A 14,222-nucleotide genomic window follows, 5' to 3' on the forward strand; every position below is an offset into this window, starting at 1 on the left:
ACCGGCATTTACGGCAGGTTATTCTCATGCTGCTGTTAATCTGGAGATCAACAGACACTAGCGGCCCGCGCATATAATTATATAATCAGACAACGTCCGATAAAAAACATTATAACACATATAATGAGAGACGTTCTGCAGTAAGGAGGGGCGTTTCACCGACGACAGGTGTTCTTACTTTTATGTAGCTGACGGAGAATTTTTACTTTTCACGACACTGTTCAACACTTAATTCTGCTTCACTCTTTAACTAAACAACCGCGGATGTCTTGAAAGACTCTTTCGCTAAAGATTTTGAAGATATCCGCGTTCTTGTGACACGTAAATACTACGCTTCCTATGTTTTGGTGCGGACTGCGTTCACACCAGCAATGAACCGCTCCAGAGTTCGCAAGCAAGCGCTAAAGGGAGTCCGGTTGTTTAGTTCACTTAAGAGGTCTCGGACTGTGTTCACACCCACCTAAATGAACCGCACCAAGCGGCTAAATGCACAAGGGTTCGATTCAACCGGACTATACAAGGCAGGTGTGAACGCACCCTAAATATATGTGTTCCAGGTCTCAGGCTCGAAAAGGACATTCCCAGAACAAATAATAATAATAATAATAGATTTATTTTGTTAGCACTTTTACAGGTGCTCAAAGACGCTTTACAGATATAGTGAAAAGAAAAGAACAACAAATAAATATATATATAGTTAAAGTTAAAGTCAAATAATACAAAAACAATCACACATTAAAACCCTTAAAGGCCGAGCGAGCCGCCCGCGGCTTCAAAGAGGTAGCGTTCTAAAATGCTTAATAACTTTTTAACCGCTAATTCTATCCATCTGATTTAAAAAGTGAGGTAAAGCGGCTATTCTAGGCTTTTTGCTGGTATCACTATGTCCTTTTCCGGGATTTAGAGGCTCCGACGTGATCGGGGCAACGTTATCACATTTTACAGCCTTGATTCGTCAAGGAGACCCACGCGGCCCCTCTGTCTGAGCCAAACAGCAAAGGTTTTAGACTAAGTCCCACCCCCCTGTGTCCGGATAGGTTTCAAATGTAAAGGTCCAGGCAAACCTCTGCCCATGCTACCATCTTCTCGACCAATCAACATAGGTTGCTGTGTATGTTTTTGGCGGCGGGAGATAAACAAAGAGAAACAGAGAGACGAGAGAGTAATACTAAAGAAGAGTAATTCTGCCAGCGTAAGAGAAATAAATACAACACGAGATATCTAGATACAGTCACACACACACAAATACACATACATACACACACACACACACACACACACACACACACACACACACACACACACACACACACACACACACACGCACACACACACACATATCCCAAGACAAATTCAAACCAACATGTCAAAACGGCGTTACACTACGGAAGAAACCGTAGAATTTATTTTGTCTGGCGGACCGCTTAGCGATGCAGCGGTGGATTCCTCAGATTCTGAAGCTGACAACTGGCAAGGAAGAGGAGTATGATCACGGGATTGATCCCTTCGAAAATAAAAAAGTGAGTAACTTTGCTTATTTCTTATTGTTTGTGTTGCATTTATCGGTTGTTGTTGCTGTATAACGCCGAAAATAATTAGCCCTAAGAGTTTTTATAATGGATGGCCATTTGCCGTAATTGTGTCATAAAGTGAAGTCCTGAGCTCAAGATTCACTATCAATAGAGGCTACTATTTATTTCAGTAAAAAAACGTCAAGCAATACCTTTCATTTATTGCCTCATTCTGCTTGCCCTCTTTGGTTGTTTGTTATGAGGTCTAATGTTATTATATTCATTGCATTACAATTCAGTTACTGATTCCATCAACTAGTAATGTTAGCAGAGAGATAAAGTGTGAATCAAATCAAAAGTTGAGACTGTGTTTAGAAAACAGATAGGATGACACCTGGAGAAATAAAAGCAATAAAGGAAATAAAATAAATTCAGACATTTATATCTGTATATTTTCCTCCCTTTTATTTTAGTACAGAGGATGAGAGAGGGGATGCACAAGCCACTGTCCCCATCAGTAGGCCTCCTTCAAACCGAGAGGGAAAATAATGCGGCCAGGAGGGTGCAGCATCCAGAAAAAAGGCCAAACCAATGCCAGCCCCCCTGACAGTGAAAGGGAGAGGAAGAGGAAGAGGAAAAAAACATCTCTGACCCCAGAAGAGCCAGGAGCTGTTTGGAACGGACCTGAGGTGCCAGATACTGCCCAACAACTACCACACTTTTGCCCGAAAAGAGCCCCTGGAGTCCAAGGTTTTGTTGGTGTGGAGTATACTCCTGCACAAATATTTAGAAATTGTTTTAACAACCAAGCTGTAAATATCATCTGCAAGAACACAAACAAAAATGCTGAAAAGGAGCAGGCTAAGGGGGAAAAGTTTGTTTGGGAAAGCCGGTACAATTCCTCATGTATGTCGGCCTTATGATGTTCATGGCACTTCTAAAACTGCTCAAAGTAAGAGACTACTGGAGGAAGGGATCACACCTAAGTGTTCTCTTTCCTGCTTCTGTCATGACAAGAGACAGGTTCATGGCAAGCAGCAGAGCTGTACACCTGAGCGACCCAGACCATGATGAATGTGGATACATTTCCTTTGCTCTTTATATATTTTTCTAATATTTTGGTTATAGTTTGAAGATCATTTGCTCTTTGTACTTTTGCACTTTCTATATATTCCTAATACTTTGTTTATAGTTTTAATATAATTTGCACTTTGTTAATTTGCACTTTGAATTTGTTTCACTGTTTGTGTTTGTATTTAAATTTTCAAATGATAATATATATCTCTGAAACAAGTTATTTTTGTTGCAATGTCATCTGTTATGGTTTAATTGTTTACTCTCTCAACCTTTTTTTGACAGAAGAAACATGATCAGTCATTTAAATATGGAAATACATTTCGTTTTAATTATTCCATATGATCCTAGGCGTTTTTCAGTGAAAAACGCCTAGGATAATACTGTAATAAATAGCTGTAACTTGCTCAGGGAACATAATATGCAGATGAAATTTAATTTGAAAGCCTAAAACATCTAAATGCAGCTTTGTAAATAATAAAAAAGAAAATCCCTATGTTCCTGGCGGAGTAAACAGTAAAAAAACACAACATTTGTACTGGCGTTTTTGAAAAGTGCTGGTAAATTCAGCCATTATCACACAAAGTTATGGTAAAATTTGGATTTCAAATGAGCCAGACTTGAACTAGAGGTTCTCCTGAATCAAATGAGGTAAGGCACTTGATGCTGACTGCAAGAAAAGGTTAGAACAGGTTAGGAGAAACAAATAAATACAGGAGAGTCAGGCAGGCGAAAATTCCGTCTAGGTCTTTAAGGGTTAAAAGCCAGTTTGAAGAGGTGAGTTTTTCAGCACCCCCATCTGTTGGCGGAGAGTTGTAACTGCAACGCCAAAAAGTTCACTAAACAAATCAATACAAAAGTTTCATTTTGAGTTACTATTTTTGAGTTAGCATTTTAGTGTAAGCAGTTAATAAAAAGCTTCACTAAATAATAAGAGAAAGTGATAATGCGGTGTGCTTCTTCTGTTTCAGTGCAGACACGATCTGGGATGGAAGTTTTGTGAAAGGAGGATTTAAGAACTGGCGAAAGGCAGGGAAACATTTAGGGAGCATGAGAAGTCCCATCAACACACAGGCCGTCAACAAACTGGCAGCATTAAAACGAACACCGATGAATGCACTGCTCTCACAAGATGTTGCTGAAGACCAAATGACTGCATTTAATATGACGTTATTATACTGGACCAAAGCCCCGAATGTTTTTTCTGTAGCCCCGGACAATTCTCCCTCAATAATATAATACATTAACCGTGCTTTACCTGAACCTCATCATGAGAGGACCGTAGAACTGTAATTTCCCGTGTTCAGTGAATGCAACAGAGGCAAGGCACCAGACCAACCAGAGAGTTGCATGGAAATAAACGTGTCTTATTGGCTGACAGGTACCAGAGCCGTATAATAGAAGAGTTATGACATCTCCGTTCACTCCAATGGACCACTTTTTTACAGCAATGGCGGATCGTGGAGCCTCTCAATCGTTCCCCGGAAGTTAGCGCCAAGGCTAGCAGAGCGGTAGAGTTGCAGCATAATAACCGTTCGTGACGGACTTTTAAAGGTAAGAAGAAGTTTAAAGATTTATATTGCGGATATTATCAGTACATCTGATTCAAATTAACATGTGTATTAAAGGATGTCAGTGGATTATCCCTAAATCAGTAGATTTAGGGAACGTTTACAGATAACAGATCAAGCTAGGATACCGAAGCAAGTTAGCAACACACGTTGAACCTTTTAATTGTAAATTCCGTTCTCTTAATGTCATTTGGTCCAACGTTGTTGAATTAGAGAAGAGGGGCTTCTAAACGGGATTGTATGCGGGGGTGGAGGGAGTTAAATATTAGATAAATATAACTTTGGTGCGTGTAAGAGTGAGTGTTTTTAGCAGAGCCATATTGTGTCCTTGTGATTATGTTGATTATTACCTGCCTGTATAATGTTGCAGCTCAGCTGATTTTGGATTGATGGCAAAGGGAGAGGGACTTAAGTGAGAGTGAACACACAAGGTAAGTTTAATACTACTGTTTTATATAAGTAAGCATACTAAACATGTATTCTATCACTGTATTATATAAGTAATCTTGTTAGTAACCTACTGTATGGCAGGTGGAGGGGCAGTGATGTTACAGGTGGAGGAGCAAGACTGCAAACTCACAAGACAGAGAAATCAAAGTTTGTTCTCCAGAGAAGAGGTTGATTTCACTTCCATTTTGTATTTCATATTTTCTAAAGATGTGGAAATGGCAACAAAAAAACACGTGAGAGCTGTAACCAAGACAACTGTAACAACAGGAGTAGAGAGCCACCAAGGTTTTTCAAGTCCCTCTCTTACTCCATTTTGCCAACCCAAACTTCCAGGTACATGACAGGACACCTTGCTTGTTTTTGTTGTTTGCTCTCCTCTGGCTGGGTGCTGGCAGGTGGAGGGCAGTGATGTTACGGGTGGAGGGGCAGTGATGTTACGGGTGGAGGGGCAGTGATGTTAGCTGGGTGCTGGCAGGTGGAAGAGCAATGTTTAGTCCAAATATTTCCATTGCAACGGCTAATGGAAATGATTGCAGCTGTGGATATGTTTGGGGGTTGCTGGATGTGGTAGCTTGGCTGCTGTTGTTCCTTTTCACCTTTTTGGATTGGCTCTTGCTTCCAAAATGGCCATCTTTTAATTTTATTTGTAATTGTTGTAATAGATCTGTTTGAATGGCTGCTGGTTCCCTCGTATGCTGACTGGCTGCTGGTTCCCTCGTATGCTGACTGGCTGCTGAGTGGGTGGTGTCCGCCCTCCCTGTCTCTCCTCACTAGCCATGTCCTCTTTCTTCACCCTCACTTTCCTTTCTCTCAGTCTCCTCATCCCTTCTTCCCTCAATCTTTGAGACTAATGTAAGTAGAAGACATGGCACTGTAAATGTTCGAACATTTAAAATATTATACCACTTAAAAATAAGAAATATTACTTTTGTTACTAAGAGTTCATACTTATTATACCTGTGTCACCTTTCACACTATAGCTGTGATCATGAGCTATGGGCTTTGTAGATACAGGTCCCGGGGTGAATCGTGGTGCAGGGGCCCTTCTCTTTTTGACCACAGGGCGATGCACGAAGATGGTGGGTATAGCCTCTGCTCTCAGCCTTGCCCTTTTTTGTCTTGACAAACTGGTCTGCATCAAAATGTGCCTGCGGAGTGACTTGAGGTTACTTCACACACAGAACAACTGTGTCTGAATCTTGTCTGCCCACATACATATTCCATAGTGGTTGAATACACAGTATTAGGAAACACTTTATACTTACTGGACATGTTATACTCATTACATACTGTATATAAAATTTGACCAAGAATGTGAGACAACTTTATAGAAATTCATATCACATCTGTTACTGATGCCATTTGTCATACTTTATTAAATTCACAAATAATAAAGTTCCATAACTTCAGTTGGGAACAAAGACCACACCTTATCTCCCCAAGGCAATTTCCCATCCAATAGGTGTGCTATATAGGTGTGTATAACCCTTTCTCCTGTCTGTTTATCCCTCTTTCAGCACAAGAACCAGAGGGGGATTCAATGGAGCCTGAATACCTGCACTGAGACCCTCACCCTGCACCCTGAGTCTCAACTCTGTGTTTTTCAAGCCTTTCCCTGTTTTTTTGTATTAAACAAAACATTAAGCTTTCCCAATGGTGTGGTTTTCGTTTTGTGAAAAAGTGCAAATGCAGTGTTTGTATATAATTACCTCACATATGTTTTTGCTGTTGGTTGTGAAATTGCTCCTGCTGACTTGAGCCAGCCATTTTTTCCTCCGCTCTGTGTCAGTGGGGAAGCCGTACATTCGTACTCCTTTCTCGGAGCGATTTGAGCATCCCCAGGCAGCACAGCAAACCATGGTGGCGACTGGGAGGCAGCACAGCAAACCAGGACAACACGGAGGAAAAGGCACAGAAAAACTGCATGATATGCTATTCAATGTTTATTGAATTCCATGTATTTGCAATGGATGTTCCTAAAACAACACATTTAACATCATCATCATCATGCTGCTGCTGCTAGTCCTTTGATAGTCACCTGTCGGTCTCCTGTCCTTTCTGAAAGCCATAAAGATGACATTAGTCATTTAGATAACTTGTGTCCTCAATTACCATGGGATTACTGAAACTACCATGAATTTAAGAAAATGGTAGACATTAATCTAATCTGAATTTTAAAGCATTACTTTAGATCCCCTCCCTCTAAATATATCAATAAACATTAGAAAGTGATGCTCCTGACTACCATACAAGTTTAAGAAGATAATATTGGTTTTAAAGAATTCAAAGCTATAAATAAACAGCAACAGGCTCTTTAACCAAGGCACTGTTAGCCTACCATGTAAACTAGTTGTTCACACTAATCCTAATATTATCACTTAATATTAGCAAATTCTATTTTATTTAAAACATATTGATGTAAATACATACACATATCGATTTGTTGTATAAATATTGCAAATCAAAACCTTTATTCACTAATAATTACCAAAAATCGTAGTTCTATCTCCTGTTATCAGTCTATTCACATTGCCCGCCATGAACTTCCGGGGAACGATCCTCGTCTACATGAACCACGTGACGATAACCGTTTTTGGACTTCCGTTGTCGTAACTCTTCTATAATACGGCTCTGACAGGTACCTATCCTGTGAGCTGTGACAATGTTTAAACAGTCAGTCGGACTCAGAGTTTTTGAAGATGGACATAAGAACATTTTTTCTTAAAAAAGACGACAATTCTCAAGTGGTGGCTCACACAACAACCCAGATCCACCACTTGAGCCATGTAAACGAGGTATGTAAATGTCAGTCAACTTCCAAGTTATGCGAACATGTAAGCAAAGCATAAATTACAGCTACGTTGACGTTACTTTGAATCACGGGGGTAAGCTAAACCGTTAGCAAGTAGCTATAGCTAGCCAGAGATATTAAATGAACACTTTGTCATACAATCTAAACGTAATGTTTTTTAGCATTACATGGTGATTTCAAAGAAATGTTGACTTACTGTTCGACATGAAGCTAGAAGCTATCTTACCGTTGATCCGGAGTCCTGTCAGTTAAAGTGTTTCATAGTTAGCTTAGCTAAGCATCAACCTAGCACTGAAATATATGGATGTTCTGAATTATATTCCTATTGACAGCTAGTTTCTATGTGAACATTATGAGATGGACAGCCAGAGAGAATACATAAAAAACAGTTATCCATAGATCTCTTAATTTTGTTCTAAATGCACCAGATTGATGCTTTTAACTTCAATATTTAAAAAAAATCCCCCTCCCACCGCACCCGCACGCCACACCCCCAACTCTGACTGACTTCCCGCGTCCCTGGGGCTTTGTAAGTAATCAGGAGGACTTTGAAGTTGATTCTTTGGAGGCGGGCAGCAGAGTTCTGGATATGTTGGAGTTTATTGAGGAGGTTGGATGGTATGCCGTAGTAGAGGATGCTATTGCAGTAGTCGTGTTGTGATGAATGCATGAATCAGGGTTTCAGCAGCAGAGGAGGAGAGTGATGGGCGGAGACGGGCAATGTTTTTGTGGTGGAAAAAGGCGGTCCTGGTGATGTGATTGATGTGGTGATTGAATTTGAGCTGACTGTCGAAGATGACTCCGAGGTTGCGGATTTGAGGGGGCGGGATAGAGTGTGGCTGTCAATGGTGAAGTTGAAATTCTGGATGGCTTTGGTACTGGATGGGGGGCCGATGATGATGATGATGATGTCTGATTTGGCATTGTTCAGTTGGAGATAGTTTGTTTGCATCCATGCTTTTATTTTTGAGAGACAGTTGGTGAGAGTGGAGTGTGTTGTGGTTTTTGTTGAGATATAAAGTTGGATGTCATCGGCGTAGCAGTGAAATTGAAGGTTGTGGCGACGAATGATTTTGCCAAGGGGGAGCATGTAGAGCAGCATTTCCGCCAGGGGGCCGTCTTGCCGTCCTTTGACGCCCTTATTCAGCTCGGGACGCCCTGAACTCGAGCCGAGGGCGTCCAAAAAATATTAATAATTCGAGAGAAGATCGAGAGTTTTTGTCGCTTGAAATGACGAAAGGGAAAAAGGACAAGGACATCCCTCTGTTGGAGGGGCAAAGGAGTCTGGTGGAATTATTTTCGGAGTATTGAAGATCGTTTCCCCGACATCGAAGGTACCTGCTACAGGACAACATGGAACGTGCGCGATTTGGACGCGATGAGTGGGGTTTTTTTAGTGGAGCACACGCATGAGCTGCGAGCACCAGAGCCTTGCAGCGGCGAAACTGAGGCTCCGTGGTAAACTGTGGTAACATGAAGAGCCGTTTGGGAGCCGAAACAGCCGGCGCTTTAAGAGAGCCGAGCCAAATGATCAACTCACTAACGTAAAAAGACAGTATCTATAAGGGACGGCTCAAGTCTAAATTCAAAACAACCCCCGCCCCCCCGCTCTCGGGGTGAACGCCCTCTCAGCCCTGGTCTGGCGGAAACACTGATGTAGAGGATGATGAGGAGGGGGCTAAGCACCGAACCCTGGGGGACAACCTTGGGACAGAGGAGCAGTGGAGGAGGTGCAGTTGTTGATGTTGATAAACTGATGTCTGTCGGTGAGGTAGGATTTCAGCCAGGAAAGTGCAGTGTCGGTGATGTTGAGCGATGATTCGAGGAGGGACAGCAGGATGGTGTGATGAGGGTGTCAGATTGCTGTAAATGTTGCTGATTTTGGTTTGGAAAAACGAGAGGAAGGAGTTGCACTGTTCGGTGGTGAAGGACGAGGTGGCGTTGTCACAGGGTTTGAGAAGTTTGCTGATGGTGGAGAACAGACGCTTGGGGTTGCTGGAGCCAGACTAAATGAGTTGTGAGTAGTAATTAGACCGGGCTGCTTTGAGTGCGTTACTGTACTGTTGGAGATAGTGTTTGTAGATTTGAAGATGGACTGTTAGTGTGGTTTTCTTGTGTTGGCGTTCCAGTTGACGTTTCCTTGATTTCATTTGGCGGAGTTCGGGGCTATACCAGGGGGCGGAGTGTATGAAAGAGACATTTTTGGTTTTTGTGGGGGCCAGTTAATTGAGACAGGAGAGGGTGCTGTTATAATAGTCCACAAGTTCAGATGGGTTTTCAGAAAGTGGGGGGGGAGATAGACATCTTGCAGGTAATGGAGGCAGTGATTGCTGAAGGTGAGATGGATTTGAGATTTCTGTAGGTTATTGTGCGTTTTTGCTTTTGGGCGGGGATGGGGATGTTGATGTCCATGATGATGGCCAGGTGATCAGAGATGTGGAGATTGAGGCTGGACAGATGATGGATGGTGAGACCAGTGGAGCAGACCAAGTCCAGGATGTGACCACGGCTGTGTGTTGGGAAGTTGATGTGTTGAGAGAAGTTGCAGCAGTGAAGGGTTTCCTTAAATTCAGAGGCATATTTGCAGGTTGGGTCGTCAACATGAATGTTAAAATCACCTAAGAGGAGAACAGATGGGGATATGGCAGAAAGCTGAGTGAGAATTTCAGAGAGGTCGGTGAGAAAGGAGGGGTTTGGCTTCGGAGGACGGTAGATGATGGCTGTGACCAGGGGAGTGGGACCAGAGAGTTTGAAGATCAGGTGTTCAAATGAAGAAACATCAGGGATGGGGATTATGGTAGCTTTTATTTCCTTTCTGATAATAGCAGCTATACCACCACCCCCGCCGTGGGCGTTTGTATGTGAATCCTGCTGTGGTGATTTGATTTAAAGAAAAATAGTCCAGGGGGTTTTGCCACGTTTCGGTCAGATACAGAAAGTCCAGGTTATTGTCTTTAATGAATTCATTCAGAATGTGGCTTTCATTGTGGATGGAACGTGTGTGAGCAGGGCTGCTCTGAGGTGACTTTGCATTGGGGGGGGGGGGGGGGGGTTGTGTGGACCGGGGGAGTGGAAGGAGATTGGTCAGATTCACGTGTTGTTTGTTGTGATGGCGTAGTGTGGGCATGCGACAGAACCGAATGGACGGGATGGAGTGTCGAGACGTGGAATGAAAGAAAAACTTACTAGCTAATGCTGGGGACCCGGGCACCAGGAGCCGGATGGCCGTGGAAGAAGGAGCGGTGTGAGTCCAGGTAAAATCAGAAGGCTAATCCACAGCATATCAGGAGAATAATTCCAGTGGTTTCCGGAGGAGAATCGTAGGAGGGGCTGACAGCCTGGTGCAGAGTGGGAGCCGGGTGACCAGCCTACTAGCTTGTTAACTAGCTTGATAGCCACCGGCTGTAGGCGGCAGGGAGAGACGATGTCAGCGGGGAAGCCGGCTAATCGCACTGGGATGGGAAGACCCACACGAGCCGCGGAGTTAGGGTGGAGTGACGGCCCGTCCACACAGCGGCTTTGGAAAAAGCTTGGAGGTGGGCGTGTCTGAAGCTTGGGGGAGTTTATGCGAGCAACGCGACCAACAACCAATCACATGAATCTCCCGCCCCCGACATACAAAGCAGAACATTTATGATATGAATGTTTATGGTGCTATTTTATGCTACATTCCATGCTGGCTAAATATACTGTATGCTTGCTAGCTGTTCATTCAATGTTAAAACGAAGTAAACTGGATATAAACTCCCCAAACAGGTGAAAACCTACCAGTTTCACCCACTGTCTCTGCCACCTCCCTCCATGCCTGGTTCCTCCGGTTTGTATCCCGGTAATTAAATAGGGACTGGTCGTAAAGAACCGGGTGATTTGCTACCGCAATAACTAATTTCTCCTCCATTTTCTTTGGAATATGGAAATGAACTGCGGTATGTCACTCCCAGCATACACGCGGTTTGATTGGCTAGTGCTTGTACTGGCAGATTTGCATAAACGGGATTTGATTGGCTTACGCTTCTGCCGAGACTTCAAAAGTTGAACATTGCTCGACTTTTGCAGCCTGAAACGCCAGGAAAGCTCCGCTCTGCTTCCCACAATGCAGTTTGGCGAAAAGTGACGTCACCCCATTCAAAGCTTCCAACGCATATCTCCGTGTTTTGCTACCTAAAGCTACGTCGTGTGTTGTCTGTATTTGCTTCCCCTGTCGCCAGTTCTAATCGCTCAGTGATAATCTTATATTTCTAGAATCTGTGGAATCTCAGCTTGCTAGCGACGCTTGTTTGTGCAGATCCGATAAGTATATCGATCGATTTATACCTAGAGTTCTGTGTTAAGTGCATTAGCATTTTATTTCGCTTAGAGTTCATGGCCGCCGACTATCACCAAGCCCCCCGGATGGACCAAGTTTGCCGAACGTTGAAGCAAATTTTACTAGTGGCCAAACGACGGTACTACAAATTTGTGTACGTCTGTGGAGTTGGACTACAAATACTTTCTTCCATTGACTTACATTGGTAAAGAGACGTCTGTAAATCACCAGATCTTTTTTTATAGCTAAATCAACTACCGAGTTTGAACACTCTAATAGCACCGTCGCAGACTGGCTAACATTTAAAACGTAACAGTTCAAAACACTGTTTTGTTTTTATTGCCAAACTTCTATCAAACTATAAATTGTACAAAATTAAACCTGATCGCTAACGCTGTTGTGTAACCACATCAAAAGTAAAAAGTAAATGGTGTACTAAGTTGTATGAGCTTTGGATTTGCACCCTGTTTCCTAATCGAAGTGTTCGAGCATTATCAGTGTAATTCTTACTTTAAAGTAGGGCTGGGCGATTTTTTCGGTTTTAACGATTAATTTGCATTTTTACTTTCCTACGGTTTGTGAAATGGCTGAACCGAAAAATCGCGATTTAAAAACATTTCTAGACTCCGCAGATTTGTTTTGCTTTAAGGGACTCCGTAGTAGCTTACTCTCTCACTTTCCAGAACGCGCACAAAACTCAGCCACATTGCCTGTGACTACCCGATCTGCAGCTCTGTGTACACATATATCACTTAAATTATTCAATACATCCTTTGTACTGAAGTATTCAAGAGTAAATAAAGTAAATAAAGTTTAATATAAATGATTTGCTGTGGCCAATTGTTTTCATTGCATTTACAGACCCGTGTAAATCTCTGATACCACCCAATGAATGCATTGACTTGCTTGTAGAACCACGCTACACAAAACAGATAGCAACACCTATACAAACTATTTTTATTTTTACTGTATCGACCTATATAAAGTATATAAATATTTTTCTTTTTTCAAAATACCAAAAATATCTTGCATTTTAGCCATGCCTCATTTAGCTCCATTTGCTTTTTCCAGCGCTGTTTTTGCAGGGGGCTGATTCTGTGAGCTGCAGCTGACCACGCCCCCCTGCAGGAGAGGGGAGCGTGCTCTGAGATCAGATTAGATTCTAGCTGCTTAGCATTTGTACCAACCTAGTTGGTTGTTTTTTTGTTGCTTCTCTAGTAGTTTTTCGCCAACTTAGTTGGTTGTTTTTCGTTACTTCAAGTCAGTACATTTTTTGATCATTGCCTGTTTTATTTTTACCTTTTGGATTAAACGCTTGACTGAAGACCTTATTGCCTGGTTGTGCTCTTGAGTCCTATTTTTTGCTCGTGCCGTACTTGTGCTTGATAGTACGAACTGGCCTGCATGGACTCAGCCGACCAGGATTCTGTACGGACTGCTCTTCAGAGTCAAGGGAGCAGGATTTACCACCAAGAGCAGGAACTTACCGGGCTTCGCCAGGAATTAAAGTTGATGGCCGAGAGACAGGAGTCTGTTTTGTCGTCTTTTGGTGGGCAAGTCTGTTATTTGGTCGAAAATATCCAAAAACTATTACTCCAGCCAAGTCCTCCAGCTCCCCCATTGCCTGTTTTCCCAGTGGATCCTACTCCAGTCCAGTCTCCAACGCCGACCCTGTCCCCTCACCTCTCCCGACCAGAGCGGTTTTCTGGGGATTCCGGTGATTGTCGGGCTTTCCTGGCTCAGTGCGGCCTCCACTTTGAGCTCCAGGCTGCATGCTACCCATCTGAGCGCTCAAGGGTGGCATACATTGTCTCCCACCTTTCTGGCCGAGCTGAGGCTTGGGCAACGGCAGAGTGGGTGCGAAGGTCTCCTGTTTGTGACTCCCTCGATCTCTTCTCTGAGACCTTCACCAAGATCTTCCAGCACATCCCACCAGGGCGGGAGGCAGCCAGAGCACTCGTTGGATTGCGCTAGGGTAAGCAGAGGGTTTCTGACTATGCTATAAAGTTCCATACCCTGGCAGCAGACAGTGACTGGAACCAATCAGCATTGTTTGATGCTTTCCTTTATAGATTGTCCGGCACATTAAAGGATCAGTTAGCTCCCCTTGAGCTTCCAGCTGATTTTGACTCCCTAATTTAATTGACTATTAAGATTGACAAGCGAGCGAGAGAGAGACACTGCGATTCCCTATTTCTCCCACAAGAGGCAGTCTTCGCCCAGCTCTTCGTCCTCATGGAATCACCCCAGGCCCTGGTTTCCGTCTACTGGGCCTCTGTCGGCCCCTGCTGTTCCGGAGGAGCCCATGCAGCTCGGCAGGACCAAGCTGACTCCCGAGGAGCGACAGCACCGCCTGCGGGAGGGCAGGTGCTTCTACTGTGGTGAACGGGGACACTCAGTCGCCAACTGTCGCCTACTAAAAGATCTGGCTCGCCAGTAAAGAAGAGGGCACTGGTGAGCCGCACTACACTTAATGTTAGTCCCTCACGTTGTCTCCC

The sequence above is a fragment of the Gymnodraco acuticeps genome, unplaced genomic scaffold, assembly GCF_902827175.1.
Source record: "Gymnodraco acuticeps unplaced genomic scaffold, fGymAcu1.1, whole genome shotgun sequence".
NCBI lineage: Eukaryota > Metazoa > Chordata > Actinopteri > Perciformes > Bathydraconidae > Gymnodraco > Gymnodraco acuticeps.